We start from the raw sequence: 13,780 nt of genomic DNA, 5'->3' as shown, positions 1-13,780 counted from the left end.
CAGACAATGCATTTCTGTGGTCATATGTAATTATAAGTCTTCAAATTCAGCAGCAAGTATTAATATTAGTTGTTGGTCCAAGTTTTCATGACCAAAGAGAAGCTGTGGGTTTCCTTCATGACACAGCTGAAGCAAACTGTCGGACTTTGCATTAAAAACTTAGGGATGTTTTTCATTCAGACAGACAGAAACCTCAATAAATAAAGAAAGCAATACTTAAAGGTTAAATCTAAAGTTTATTTTCTTTAACCAACGCCATCACTGTAACAGGTTTAATGATCACAGACTCTATGTATGTAAAAACTTGCTCTGCCATTCACCATTGTTCAAAATTTTAAATGATTGAAAGCCTGGATGTGTAATAGTAAATAAATAATTCACCTTATCTAATCTAGAAAGGATCAAAATGTAAAAACAAGTTTCATGAATCATATTTGCCTTCAGACAAAAGCTCGACTCCATGTTTTGACTGTTAATGACGAGCTAAACTGCTGAGCGTCAAGCTTTCTTCTCCAAATACATAAACTCAACAATCCTTGTCTGTTCATGATGTTCAAAGTTGAAAACCCAGATGTGCATGTTTCCCACAGGATGAAGATCACGGGGTAAACCACCGGTCTCATCGGAGACGTTTCAACAGGTCGACATGAGACGTACAGCCAGGAGGAGAGACGACACACACTGATCAGTGAAACGCTCGGAAAATTGGCCAATGCTTTAATTTACTGGGTCAAATGAGCTTATGTGTATGATATTTACTCAGGCGATTGATTTCCTCACTCTGATTACTGCTGCATTTGGGTGGCAGATGGCGGTTGGGTGGTAATCCCAGCTGCCCCGTGTACTGACCCTTTGCCCCCCTCTTTCCCCAAAAATCTTAACGAGCCGGCAGCCGCTTTAAAACGGGTGAGTAATGCCTGTGTCAGCAGTCAGCAGATGAGCTGGGAGGGGTGAAGGGAGGCATTAGGTTGAAGCCGAGTGGACTCCATTGTTGGCGTACGCATCATAAACACTGCGGGTATTGTCACTGTAAACTCCTGCCATCCACCCACATGACGTTGGGACTTTTATTCTAATATACCACCTTGAAAAACATGCAAATGATCCAGGAAACTGCAGTAACTTACATGAAAGACTAAGATATCTCACATCTGTGTGTGTTAATGAGTAAATTACTCTGCCAACATTTACAGTGACTTCACTTCAATACAAAGATCTCCGGAAGCAGCCAGCGCCTCCATCTGTTAAAACAAAGCAGCGACTCTGGACTCTGCAGCTCCCAGAACTGTAACAATGGTCAATTCAGTTACCTCATTTGCTGTAATCTTCTTGTTTCCTCTGTGTTTCTACAGGGGCCTTAATCTCATCTAAAGTCATCTGACCTAATCCGACGCGACCTCAGCAGCAAAAGCGGCTGCAGCCGCAGCAGCGGCGGTGGCGGTGGCGGCGGCGGCGGCGGCGGCGGCTCGAGGTGAATTAGTTCTTTTGACAAGCGGCAGCCATCTGCCACTCGTGTCTAATTAGGCTGTTTTACTCTTTGAACACAAAAATGAAATTCAGAGAAAAACTTTGAAGGTTCACACCGACCCGAAGTTTTAAGAGTGATTCTGAATACAGGAAATCTTAAATCGATGTTTGATTTCTTTATTTAAATTTTTTTGTAGAAGTTGATCAGAATAAAAGCAGCCATCCATCCTGTCCCTGCTTTGGTAGTTAGGCTGCGGTCACATCGCAGGTCTCGATGCTCAATTCAGATTTCTTGCTGAGATCTGATTTCTCAGCATGATCGTTCACACTACATTTTAAACGCGACCTGGATCAGACTGCAGTTTGAACGTTATCTGGCCACATTGTGACCTGCATGCTCAGTAAAAGGCGTGGCGTCACGCTGAGCACGCCACAAACGGAAGTTAATATGGATGCCACATCGGGCAGTGCGTGTGGATCCATTTTCTTCAAGTGGTCGTGCAACAGGAGCCGACAAGATGGAGAAAAAATAATGAGGGAAGGCAGAAGGAGAACGAGGTAAAAGGAGAGCACAGCTTTAACATTTTGGCGGAGCCGCTTCCTCCGGCACAGATTCGTGACGTCAGCCTCACATAAATAAAGTTGCATTCATGCGGCTGAATCATTCAGACGATTGTCGAATTGAAAGACATTAGATCTGATTTGGTAACATGATGGAGGCCTGCGTCTGCCGTGCAAAAATCAGATTTACAACGTTCCCACGCTCACAGAATAGATTGGATATCGGTCACTTGGAGGCAGAAAATCTGAATCAGGTCGCACTTCCCTTCCGTGTGGATTCAAGTTTCTGATCTCCACACCAAAGTTCACACCGCAGGTCTTGATGCTCAATTCACATTTTTTGCCGGGACCCGATTTTTTGGCGTGATCGTTCACGTTACATTTTAAACGCCACCTCGATCAGACTGCAGTGTGAACGTGATTGAACCGGATGTTTTTGTGCCCCAGAGCCCAGAAGATGCTCCTGACAGAAGTAAATATGGACGCCATGCCAGTCAGCACCAGGGTTGCCAGATGTGACTTTTACTTACCTTTTTAAATATATCTTAATAAAGCTCTTACCTTATTTATTCACTTTTTATGCTGTTTTTTTAAAACTTTTATGCTTTCATTTCTTTGAATGCTTTAATCTTTTATTAATATATTTCTTATGTCCTTGTAAAGTTTTTCTGTATTTCTTTAGTTACCATTATTTATTTTTAAAGCACTGTGAATTGCCCTGTGATTGAATGGTGCTCTATAAATAAATTTACCTTGCCTTGCTTTGCCTTGCCCAAATCTCAGTCTGTGTAGCAATCATGTTGAAACCATAAAACTGTTATATGTGTAATAAAGAACAACCATACACACACAAATGCACAAAATAAACAAAGTTAAAGGGTAAGAGCATTTGTTCCCCAATTGGGGGATACTGCCATATCTGGCAACACATTTAGATTTATTTTCAAGTGGTTGTTAAATACAAGCTGACAAAATCTAGACAACATGATGAGGGAAGAATGAGGTAAAAAGAAAGCACAGCTTTTAAAAGCTTTTATTCTGGCGGAGCCGCTTCCTCTGGTGCTTATCTGTGACGTCAGTCAATGACGAAGCAGTCGCATGTAGAAAAATATCCGAATTGGTACCATATGTAATGGTGTTAAAAAATCTGAATTGGAGCTTTCACAACAAGTCGGGTATGAGTCACTTCAGAACCAGAACTGGGTCGCTTTTCCCTGGAGTGTGAACGAGGCCATAAACTCTCCAATTACCCAAATCAGTTTTACTCTGGATTGCTGTGGATCGTCGACTTGCACCGTAAGAATATGTAATCTTCTTATCCACCAATCAGCTCGTTGTGCGACTCAGTGATCTGTCGTGTTTTTCTCGTGTCTTCCGCGGTTCTTCTCACTGTCACTTCACAGCCTGGGTTTCATACGGTAATTAACAAGTAAGCAACATGTCTGACATTGTTCAAGGCCTTCTTGACCAAAGAGAAGATGTGTATTTACTTTAAGGTTTTATTATCATTTATCAACAAAATAATCCTCATTCAGACAGAACTTAACTTTTATTTTTGTGAAGAAATTATGATTAGAAAAAAAGTAAATTACTGGCTGAAACTAGTGTATATTGTCCCAAACAATTGACAGTCAACAATAAAGACAAAAATCGTTCTAGTATGTTCTAAAAGTCTAAAATGAATGAGTGAATGAGTGAATGACTAGAAATGTTGAGTTTAATACGAATCCAGTCAATTCCAACTCTAAATATTTAATCCAAACTAGTTTATTTTGATCCCCCGGCGAGCTCAGCTGGTAGAGCATGAGACTCACAATCTCAGGGTAGAGGGTTCATGTCCCACACCGGGCACCAATTTCCCATGGGCTCTCCACCTGCAGGAAGGTTCTTAATGGGTACAATGTGATCCGGGTGACGGTGCTCAGACTGACACCCCCGCGACCCGGAAACGGATAAGCGGGAGAAGATGGATGGATGGATGGATGGATGGATAGTCTATTTTGACTTTTGAATTTACAATTAATCACCACTTTAAAAACGTTTTTATCACACACATGTTTAGTATCCTTTCTTTCCTCTCAACTCCACCTACATGATCTAACAGTCATTTTTACATTCAGTGGTACTTTAGAAAAATATGAGTTTCAAAAGTCTTAAAAATTCACCAGAGAAAATAGATATATCATCCACAAGCATCCACAATGAACAGTTTGACACTTCAAAATGTGAAAATAGTTTTTCAAAAGTAATTACACAGTTACAACCGTAATACAGTAAATCTAGTAGTCTATAGTCTATAATATATGTGTGTGTGTGTTTAGAATGACAAAATGAACACAATTCAATAAAAAGTTCTCATGTAAACATGAGTACTTCAAGTGGGTTTATTTCTCTGTATACATGAAACGTCTTGTGAATGTGAATAAAACGTTTACAAAGGACGAGAAATACTAACTTGAAAACATATATCACTAGTAATTATTCTTTCATCCCTGATTGTACTTGTATGTACAAACAACAGATTTACAACAAAGTAGATCCATTAAAAAAATAAAAACCTGAAATTCAATTGACCTTTTTTTTTTCTGAGAAGTTTGCATGTTCTCCCTGAGCTGTTTTTACATCCTCCTAGAGTAAAGTAGATGGTGTTGGAAGACTTGAAATACACAATGGTACCACAGGAGTCAATGTTTTCCCTGTTCATAGGCTAAAAGAAACAACAAAAACCCACAGAAAAAAATCAAATCAAACTTATTTTGATGATTTTCTTGGCAGAATTTAGGTTGAATATGCCAACTACAGGGATTATCTGTTCCCATCTCACTTTTATGTGATAATAAAACAATATTTACATGATACCTGGTGTTGTTGCACCTGCTGCAGTGCCACAGGGTGAATAACAGGATACCTGGGACGTGTAATCCTACTCTTTGACAATAGCTGACATTGAAAAGGATTATTTAAATCTCCTTAAGTTGATTCACCGTTGAACTGCGGATTTAAATGTTTGTGATATCAAAGGCATTCCTGCTGACAAATCAATCGCAGGTCAGGAAGAAAGAAATATTTAAAAAAAAATACAAAAAACGAAATGGAATTAGCTGTAGAAACTGTAGAAGCAAAAAAATCATTAAAATACTGATACAAACTGGTCATTGCTGCCAGGAAAACCATGACAACATTTTCTTAAAGATATGAAAACAGGAGAAAAGCTCAAAAATAATCTTTATCCAAACAGATTTATTAATTTTACAAACGCTTATAAATAACACTTATTTTAAATATGCTCATTGTTTATTTACTTTTCATCTTTTTATTCATGTGTGCATGAATGAAATCCTTTATTTTAAAGCTTTTTTTTTTAATTTAAGGCTTTTTCTTTAGTTGTTGTTGTAAACTGAGGAACATCCACACGAAGAAAAAAAACAATCTTTGTCCTCCCTGGCCTTCTTCCCAAAAACCGTCCCCACCTCACTATGAACACGGCTCAACAGGAGGCTTCAGGGCATGTAGTACACATGCCAGGCCTTGAGGGGCGCTGTGACTCACCAAACACAATAAAAAAGCAGAAGAAGACAGACCACATAGAAATTTAGAAGTAGACTTCTGCACATAAACACATAAACCACTACATATACTTCTAGTTTTATAGGTGTGTGTGTGTGTGTAGAGGGACCTTAACCTATTTAAGGAGCCGCTCTGGTGGTGGCGGGTAACTTGTTTCGACGTGTTCAGGGGCAACAATGATCAGGGTCCAAAGCGTTGTTTTGTCTTTGGATATGACAATCCGTTTATTTATATGCGGTTTCCACAAGTCGATGCCTATCATCAACACTCAGCCCACTACTGAGTTCCTATGACCACATAACGTTTCCTCTGTCACGCCCCCTGATCTGTCTCCCTGCCGCGGTCTGAAACTGATCGCTGTCCCGATCCTGCACACCTGGCATCAATTACCTGGAGGCTTTATAACCTCCACCTAGTGTGCAAACATTAAAAACTTGCACAGATTACCAGCAAACGGGGGAGCACACACGCAAAACAGAAATAAACAATATGAAACATAAAATGGCTCCTGCAGTATGTATGTATTTTACCAACCTTTCGCAAAAACTACTCACCCGAATTGAATGAAATTTCCAGCGATGATTTGTCATCATCCAGTGACCAATCAATTAGAAGTTGGGACGTTAATGACAAACTGTTACTGAATAAATCCCAAGAAACTGTGAAAAAAAGTCCCATACAAAGCGGATGAGAGAAGCAACTTGTGCAGGAGCTCAAAGGAGCTCAGCGTCTGTTGCCATGGCGACGCTCCCTGCTCAGTGTTTCATGCAGTGATGTAGCTACCTGAGCTACCCAGTTAGCATCAATATGAGCTAACGGCTGACATGCTAGTGATGCTAACTCGGTTCAGCTAATAAACATGACTATGGAGTAGGTCTCCGCTCTACCGAGTGTAGCTCTAGTTTATTCTGCTTTGAACTCATGGACTTTAAAGGACAAAATGTTCACTTCCCACCTAATTTGTCTCACCTGAGCCAGAATGAAGAAACGATCAATGTCTTGACGTGAAGATAATGGGACTTTCTTTCTTTCTTTTTCTTTCTTTCTTTCTTTCTTTCTTTCTTTCTTTCTTTCTTTCTTTCTTTCTTTCTTTCTTTCTTTCTTTCTTTCTTTCTTTCTTTCTTTCTTTCTTTCTTTCTTTCTTTCGTTTGATGGTTCTGGTTCGTTTGACAAATCTTTGTTCCTGTTGGAGTTTTCTTTGTCACTTCATGCCTGGTTACTAAGAGGACTTTGCATGTTCTCCCTGAGCCCGCACACCTTTCCTAAAACTCATTACAACATCCAAAAATAATGTGGTGCGATCAGGAGGGACGAAAGGCTCAACCTTTGTGTGTTAACCAAAGCGATCCCTCATCATTCTGGTGTCACATTATAATCAAGATCCTCCTGGAGTTACTTTATAGGGTTTTAGTTTTTTTGATTTCAGAGTTCAGTTGTGGACAGAATTCACCGTCACTGTTGTGTTTTCTTTCACTCACTCAAGCTCACTGAAGCAGGAATGAGCGAAGGTGGTTTTTGTCTTTGTGTGTGTGTGTGTGTGTGTGTGTGTGTGTGTGTGTGTGTGTGTGTGTGTGTGTGTGTGTGTGTGTGTGTGTGTGTGTGTGTGTGTGTGTGTGTGTGAGTGAATCAGAAGGAAGCGGCAGCAGCAGTTTTGCGTGGCGCTGCTGAAGGAGCCGCGGGACCCTGAGCTGCATCAAGAGGCTCAGCCCAGGTCCAAGCTGACATTTATCTCCCGCTGCCGTTCTGCTGACGGCAGCGCGATGTCGCTTTAGGAAGCAGCTGTTTACTGTCAGAGATCTAGGTCAGGACGGAGGACGGAGACGCGCCGTCCACCGCCGGCCGCCACGGCCTCTGGAAAGACCCCGAGCCAGAATCTGCACCACTGTGTTTAATAACCAAGTAACTGAGGATTGTAGTGGAACTACAGTTACTCTCTAGTAGCAGGATTTACTCTCAGTGTTTTTCAGGTGTTTGTTCGTGAGAAGCAGAATATTTTCATCACAACTGGAGACGGGAGGAAGTCAGATTAAAGATTCATTTGTAGGACGAAGGTAAAAAGTTAAACAACTTTGCCTTTTAGGGAAAGAAAAATTATGTCGTGATGTAATTCAGAGAAAAACGATGTGAGACCATAAAATATCTTGGAGATGAGTTAGAGCATTATTACAGCGTCTGTATTTAAAGTTAACAGATGTAGAATGTTTATTGCTTTTGGGTCAGGCATTAACAACATTCAGCATTCGTCTGAAATGTCGAGGTAAACAATGTTTTGAGTTTAGAGGTGATCAATTTTAATCTTATTGTATGACACGTCGCAGCTCTGAGTCACTCACATATTATAGACATTTAGTGGTGAAGTAGTTATTAATAACACCGCAGGAGACAGACAGTGTGATTATATTATATATTATTCTCTCCATCCGACAGAAAAGCCCACCTTCGTTCCTGATCAGACTGAAAACAATAACAGTAATCATGTTTGAAGAGAAATGTGACTTTCCTTTTGCATGTATTATAATAATAATAATAATAATAATTATTTATTATTATTATTATTATTATTATTATTATTATTATTATTATAATTATAATTATTATTATTATTATTATTAATTTTTTTTTTTTTATTGTTGTTGTTGTTACTCCCTTTATATTTTATGTTTAATCATCATAACAGCAATTCATTACAGCTTGCGTCCTCTGTTTTTCCTGTAGTTTTCACTCTGACTTCCTGTGTCCCATCCAGGAAGTGCTCCCATTAATGGGAGCACTTCCTGTCCTCCCACTAATGGGATTCGAACCTGCGTCTCCACACTCAAAGCCCGAAGCACCAGCAGGCAGGACTCGTTGTTGTTTAATATAAGTAATAACTGAAGATATTCGTTCTGTTTATTACGCCAAAAAAAAGGCGTGTAGCGTGAGCTGTGTTGGTCTGAGCGTCCAGCGAGATGATTGATGTGATGAAGATTAAGATCTGCCAGAGCTTTCCACCTCACACACCTCACACACCTCACACACCTGACACAGGTAAGAGGCTCAGCAGCCACAGTCAGAGCCCAAAGGCAGCTTTATCACACTGTTATATAACACACACACACACACACACACACACACACACACACACACACACACAGGGCTGATGTGAGGACAAGACCGCACTGCCACCGTCAGCACTGGAGAGATTTACCCCCCCCCCCCCCCCCCCCCCCCCCCCACCCCCGCGCCCAACACGCACAGACACACACAGACACAGACACACACACACACACACACACACACACACACACACACACACACACACACACACACACACACACACACACACACACACACGCATGCTCCTTCTTGTGTTCCTTCATGAGCCATGGTCACACTCCTCTCACATATGTGTGTGTGTGTGTGTGTGTGTGTGTGTGTGTGTGTGTGTGTGTGTGTACGATACTGCTCATTAAATATCTCAGTCTATGAAAGCCCTGGTAATTAAACGGTCGAATTCAAACTGTCTCTGGATGAACAGGAAGATTTTAAAAGATAATGATGTATAAAATACATAATTATGTAGAGAAATGATGAATTGATAATCACAATCCAGTTAATCTGCTCTTGTTTTTCAAATATGATATTGTCTGTGTAAATTGTGAAATCTCATGAAATAACTTACGAAGGGTTAAATTGACAAAGATCTGCAATCATATGTTTCATGTCGGCTACAGTATTTTGTGAAAGTTTATTTTTTCCCTCCAACAAGGTGAAACACTGCACATTGTGACCAAGATCCATTGTCTTCAAATACAAATGAGAAAAATGCCGATTATAAACTGCAGTAATATTTGTTCAAAACATAATTGATCCAAGTCGGGGCAATTCTCAGAATGATGAAGTGATGATATTTTTTTAACTTGATGGAACTTAAAATGTCAGATTTAAGAGAAAGCACTTAATTTAATATCATTTGGAGACTAACAAAATAATACAAGAAATAACATATACATGTATTTTTAAGTGAGCTGAAAGTGAAGATGAGCTCAGAAATAAAATCAGGATACTTTTGCAAAATGCAAAACTTCATCCACAAAGTCATTAACGTATAAATTCATTTCAAATTGCTCAAATCTGTCATTCTATTACTTGTGGGTGAAATCCCGTTCGGTTCAGTATTATTCATCTTACACCAACTACAACTCAGATTTAGTAGAACTTTAGTGTAAAAACATTTTAAAATTTCTACGTTTTCACATGAAAATTGAGTAAAACTTTGCTGCTTCACAAGAATCCCCCGATCGAGTCACTGGACTAGAAACCATCTAAAAACGCCTGATTACTGATTTATTTTCTGTTTTGTTTTTTTCTGTTAGTTTGACATAGTTTTCATGGTATTTCAGCCTTGTGCTGCGTAAAACATTTAATTAAAGGTCAATTTATCCTTCTGCATCTTTTTGTTGTTTGCTGCATTCTTCTCAGCTGAGAGGAGAACAAAAGGCAGGTCAGATCTTGCTAAGTTATTTCTAAATATGATATTTTCTGCATGCTGATGTCCTCATAGTGAACGTATGAATACTTGAATCACCAGAAGGTTTGAATTCAACAACGATCAATAAGCAAAACAAAGCGGACTGTTGACGGAGGCCACTAGACATGAGACGTGTATTCGTGGTCACATATTGTCACAAGCGAGACTCATTAATGACGTTACATAATGCAGCTCCTCTAATCATTCTTTGAATCCTAATATTAGACTCCCAATGCTAATCTATTTGTTTATAATCTATGGCCTGCTCATGTAAGCAAGTCTTCACCTAAAACTTGACTGTGTGGCCGTGTGCTGCAGCTTATTGTTGTTATGTAAACCGTCGTGATGCTGCCTGCACATCTAAACCTACAGCAGGGGACACCTTTCTTTAAAAAAAAACAAACAAAGAAACGGAAGTTTTGATTTGTTTGTGAGTCGCTCCAGAAAATGACTGCGTGCAGCTGCACATTGTACACCTTCGATTCTAAAGAAAATAGAATTCTGTACTAAATACAGTTTACAATGAACAAAAGGCGTCAATGCAAGAAAGTGAAACCAGAAAAATAACATTATTTTCTAGAGATTTAGATGCACCTCTCAGAATCTGATAATGAAATTCAATTTAGTTGTAATCCTGGCGATAAGCCGGCGACAGTGAAACCTCCTGTATCGTATGTTCGGCTCTGCACACACTGTAATGTTGTCTGGTCATAATTACTTGCTAATAAATGTGTTTTTATCACTGAGAAAAAGATGTAAAGTAATTTGAGTGACGACGGAGTGTATCAATATGAATAGAATAGAATAGAATAGAACACAGTAACAAATTGTACACAGAACTGTACACACAGACAATTGAACAAACAAATGATCTTAATGAGAAAAGTAATCGGGAGGTAATCAGTGAAGACAATATGCATGATAGAAATCTGATTCCCAGCCAGACGTACACAGAAAATAAATAACCCAAATTATCAAAAAGTATTTAAAGATATTTACTGGGCCATTAAAACCAAACAAATGATATTGTCTTATTTAAAAGTTCAGTATAAAAATAAAAAAACTGTTTGGAAGCATTTTACTGCAGATTTGCTTCAAGATATCAAAGCACTAAAACTCCAACCTCAATCATCTTCTACCATTACTTTAGTAATCACAACTCACTTTAATCATTGGAAGGTTTGTTTTTTCACTCCCAGCCTTATTGTCCAGCTCAGAATATTGATTTAAATAAGTAATAAAGCAATAACGCAAGCTCTCGCCAACTTCTCTGCTCATGATATATTAAAGGAAGCAGCAGCACATTAGAAGGACATTAAACATTCATGAAATATGAAGGACGCTGAAGCAGCTCCTCTGGATTTTTGGACGTTTGGAGACGTTTGGAGGCTTTTTAACTCTTGACTAAAGGACATTAACAGAGGGAAGGGAAGTTTTGTCTGATTTCTTTTAAAGTACAATTCATCTGGAAATATTCACAATGCACCGTCGCAGCAGTTACAGTCTCAGGCCTCTTTGTCGCCGCCATGCTTTACATTGTAGATGTTATTGACCTGGTGAAGCATGATGCTGCCACTACTATGCTTTACATTGTAGATGGTATTGACCTAGAGAAGCATGATGCTGCCACTACCATGCTTTACATTGTAGATGTTATTGACCTGGTGAAGCATGATGCTGCCACTACCATGCTTTACATTGTAGATGTTATTGACCTGGTGAAGCATGATGCTGCCACTACCATGCTTTACATTGTAGATGGTATTGACCTAGAGAAGCATGATGCTGCCACTACCATGCTTTACATTGTAGATGTTATTGACCTGGTGAAGCATGATGCTGCCACTACCATGCTTTACATTGTAGATGTTATTGACCTGGTGAAGCATGATGCTGCCACTACCATGCTTTACATTGTAGATGTTATTGACCTGGTGAAGCATGATGCTGCCACTACCATGCTTTACATTGTAGATGTTATTGACCTGGTGAAGCATGATGCTGCCACTACCATGCTTTACATTGTAGATGTTATTGACCTGGTGAAGCATGATGCTGCCACTACCATGCTTTACATTGTAGATGGTATTGACCTAGAGAAGCATGATGCTGCCACTACCATGCTTTACATTGTAGATGGTATTGACCTAGAGAAGCATGATGCTGCCACTACCATGCTTTACATTGTAGATATTATTGACCTGGTGAAGCATGATGCTGCCACTACCATGCTTTACATTGTAGATGGTATTGACCCGGTGAAGCATGATGCTGCCACTACCATGCTTTACATTGTAGATGGTATTGACCCGGTGAAGCATGATGCTGCCACTACCATGCTTTACATTGTAGATGGTATTGACCCGGTGAAGCATGATGCTGCCACTACCATGCTTTACCTTAGGGATGGTATTGACCTAGAGAAGCATGATGCTGCCACTACCATGCTTTACATTGTAGATGTTATTGACCTAGAGAAGCATGATGCTGCCACTACCATGCTTTACATTGTAGATGGTATTGACCCGGTGAAGCATGATGATGCCACTACCATGCTTTACATTGTAGATGGTGTTGACCTAGAGAAGCATGATGCTCCCACTACCATGCTTTACCTTAGGGATGGTATTGAACTGGTGAAGCATGATGATGCCACTACCATGCTTTACATTGTAGATGGTATTGACCCGGTGAAGCATGATGATGCCACTACCATGCTTTACATTGTAGATATTATTGACCTAGAGAAGCACGATACTGCCACTACCATACTTTCCCTTAGGGATGGTATTGGCCTGGTGAAGCATGATGCTGCCGCCACCATGCTTCACTGTAGGGGTGGTATTGGTCTGATAATGAGCGGTGCCTGGTTTCCTCCAAACATGACACCTAACCAAAGAGTTCAATCTTTGTCTCATCCGACAGTAGAATTTGGTTTCTCCTGGCCTGAGAGTCGATCAGGTGGCTTTTGTCAATCTCCTTGATGAAATCCCTTCTCCCCCGATGCCTCGGTGTCGCGGGCCAGCTCAGTGAGTGGTAGCTGTCAGCACACTCGCCTAACAACGACAACATATCTGGTTAAAATCTGGTTTTCTGTGTTTATGTGGGTTAACTTACTTTGTGAATTTACTCTCCAGTGTCATCTCTGCCTTTCACACAGTCAGATCAGTTCCAGCTGCCCTCCAAACCCAAGTGAAAACAGTGGTGAAGATGGAGATGGGTTGTAAACATCACGTAGGAAAGTGGTGGATCAGATTGTCTCCCGGTCCAACTACTTGTTCAAAGCTCCTCTTGATGTGTAATGTCGTCCTCTTTTTTTGTGCAGGTTTTACTCTCTTTGAGTGGTACTCTTCAAAATGATGTTTTTAAAAACGTAAAATTTTGGACGTAAATCTTCAATTCCAAATAAAACATAAAACTTGCACACATGGAGGTTGAGACATTTGATAAAACACATATTAATGCAATATATTTGCTTTCATTTTGTCACTTCATAGCATTTATTTTTATTAATTTAGCAGAGACAGTAAGAAATGAAATTACATTTAAAATCTGTAGACGAGAAGTTCAATAAAGATAAAAGTTATGGATATCAGGACTTCCTTTAAATGTAAGAAAGAAATGCCAGACAATGAAGCTATTAAAATAGCGACTGAGTATCAGACTTCAGGAGGG

This window comes from Lipophrys pholis, assembly GCF_963383615.2.
Source record: "Lipophrys pholis genome assembly, chromosome: 2".
Classification (NCBI taxonomy): Eukaryota; Metazoa; Chordata; class Actinopteri; order Blenniiformes; family Blenniidae; genus Lipophrys; species Lipophrys pholis.
This window is presented reverse-complemented; position numbering follows the sequence as displayed.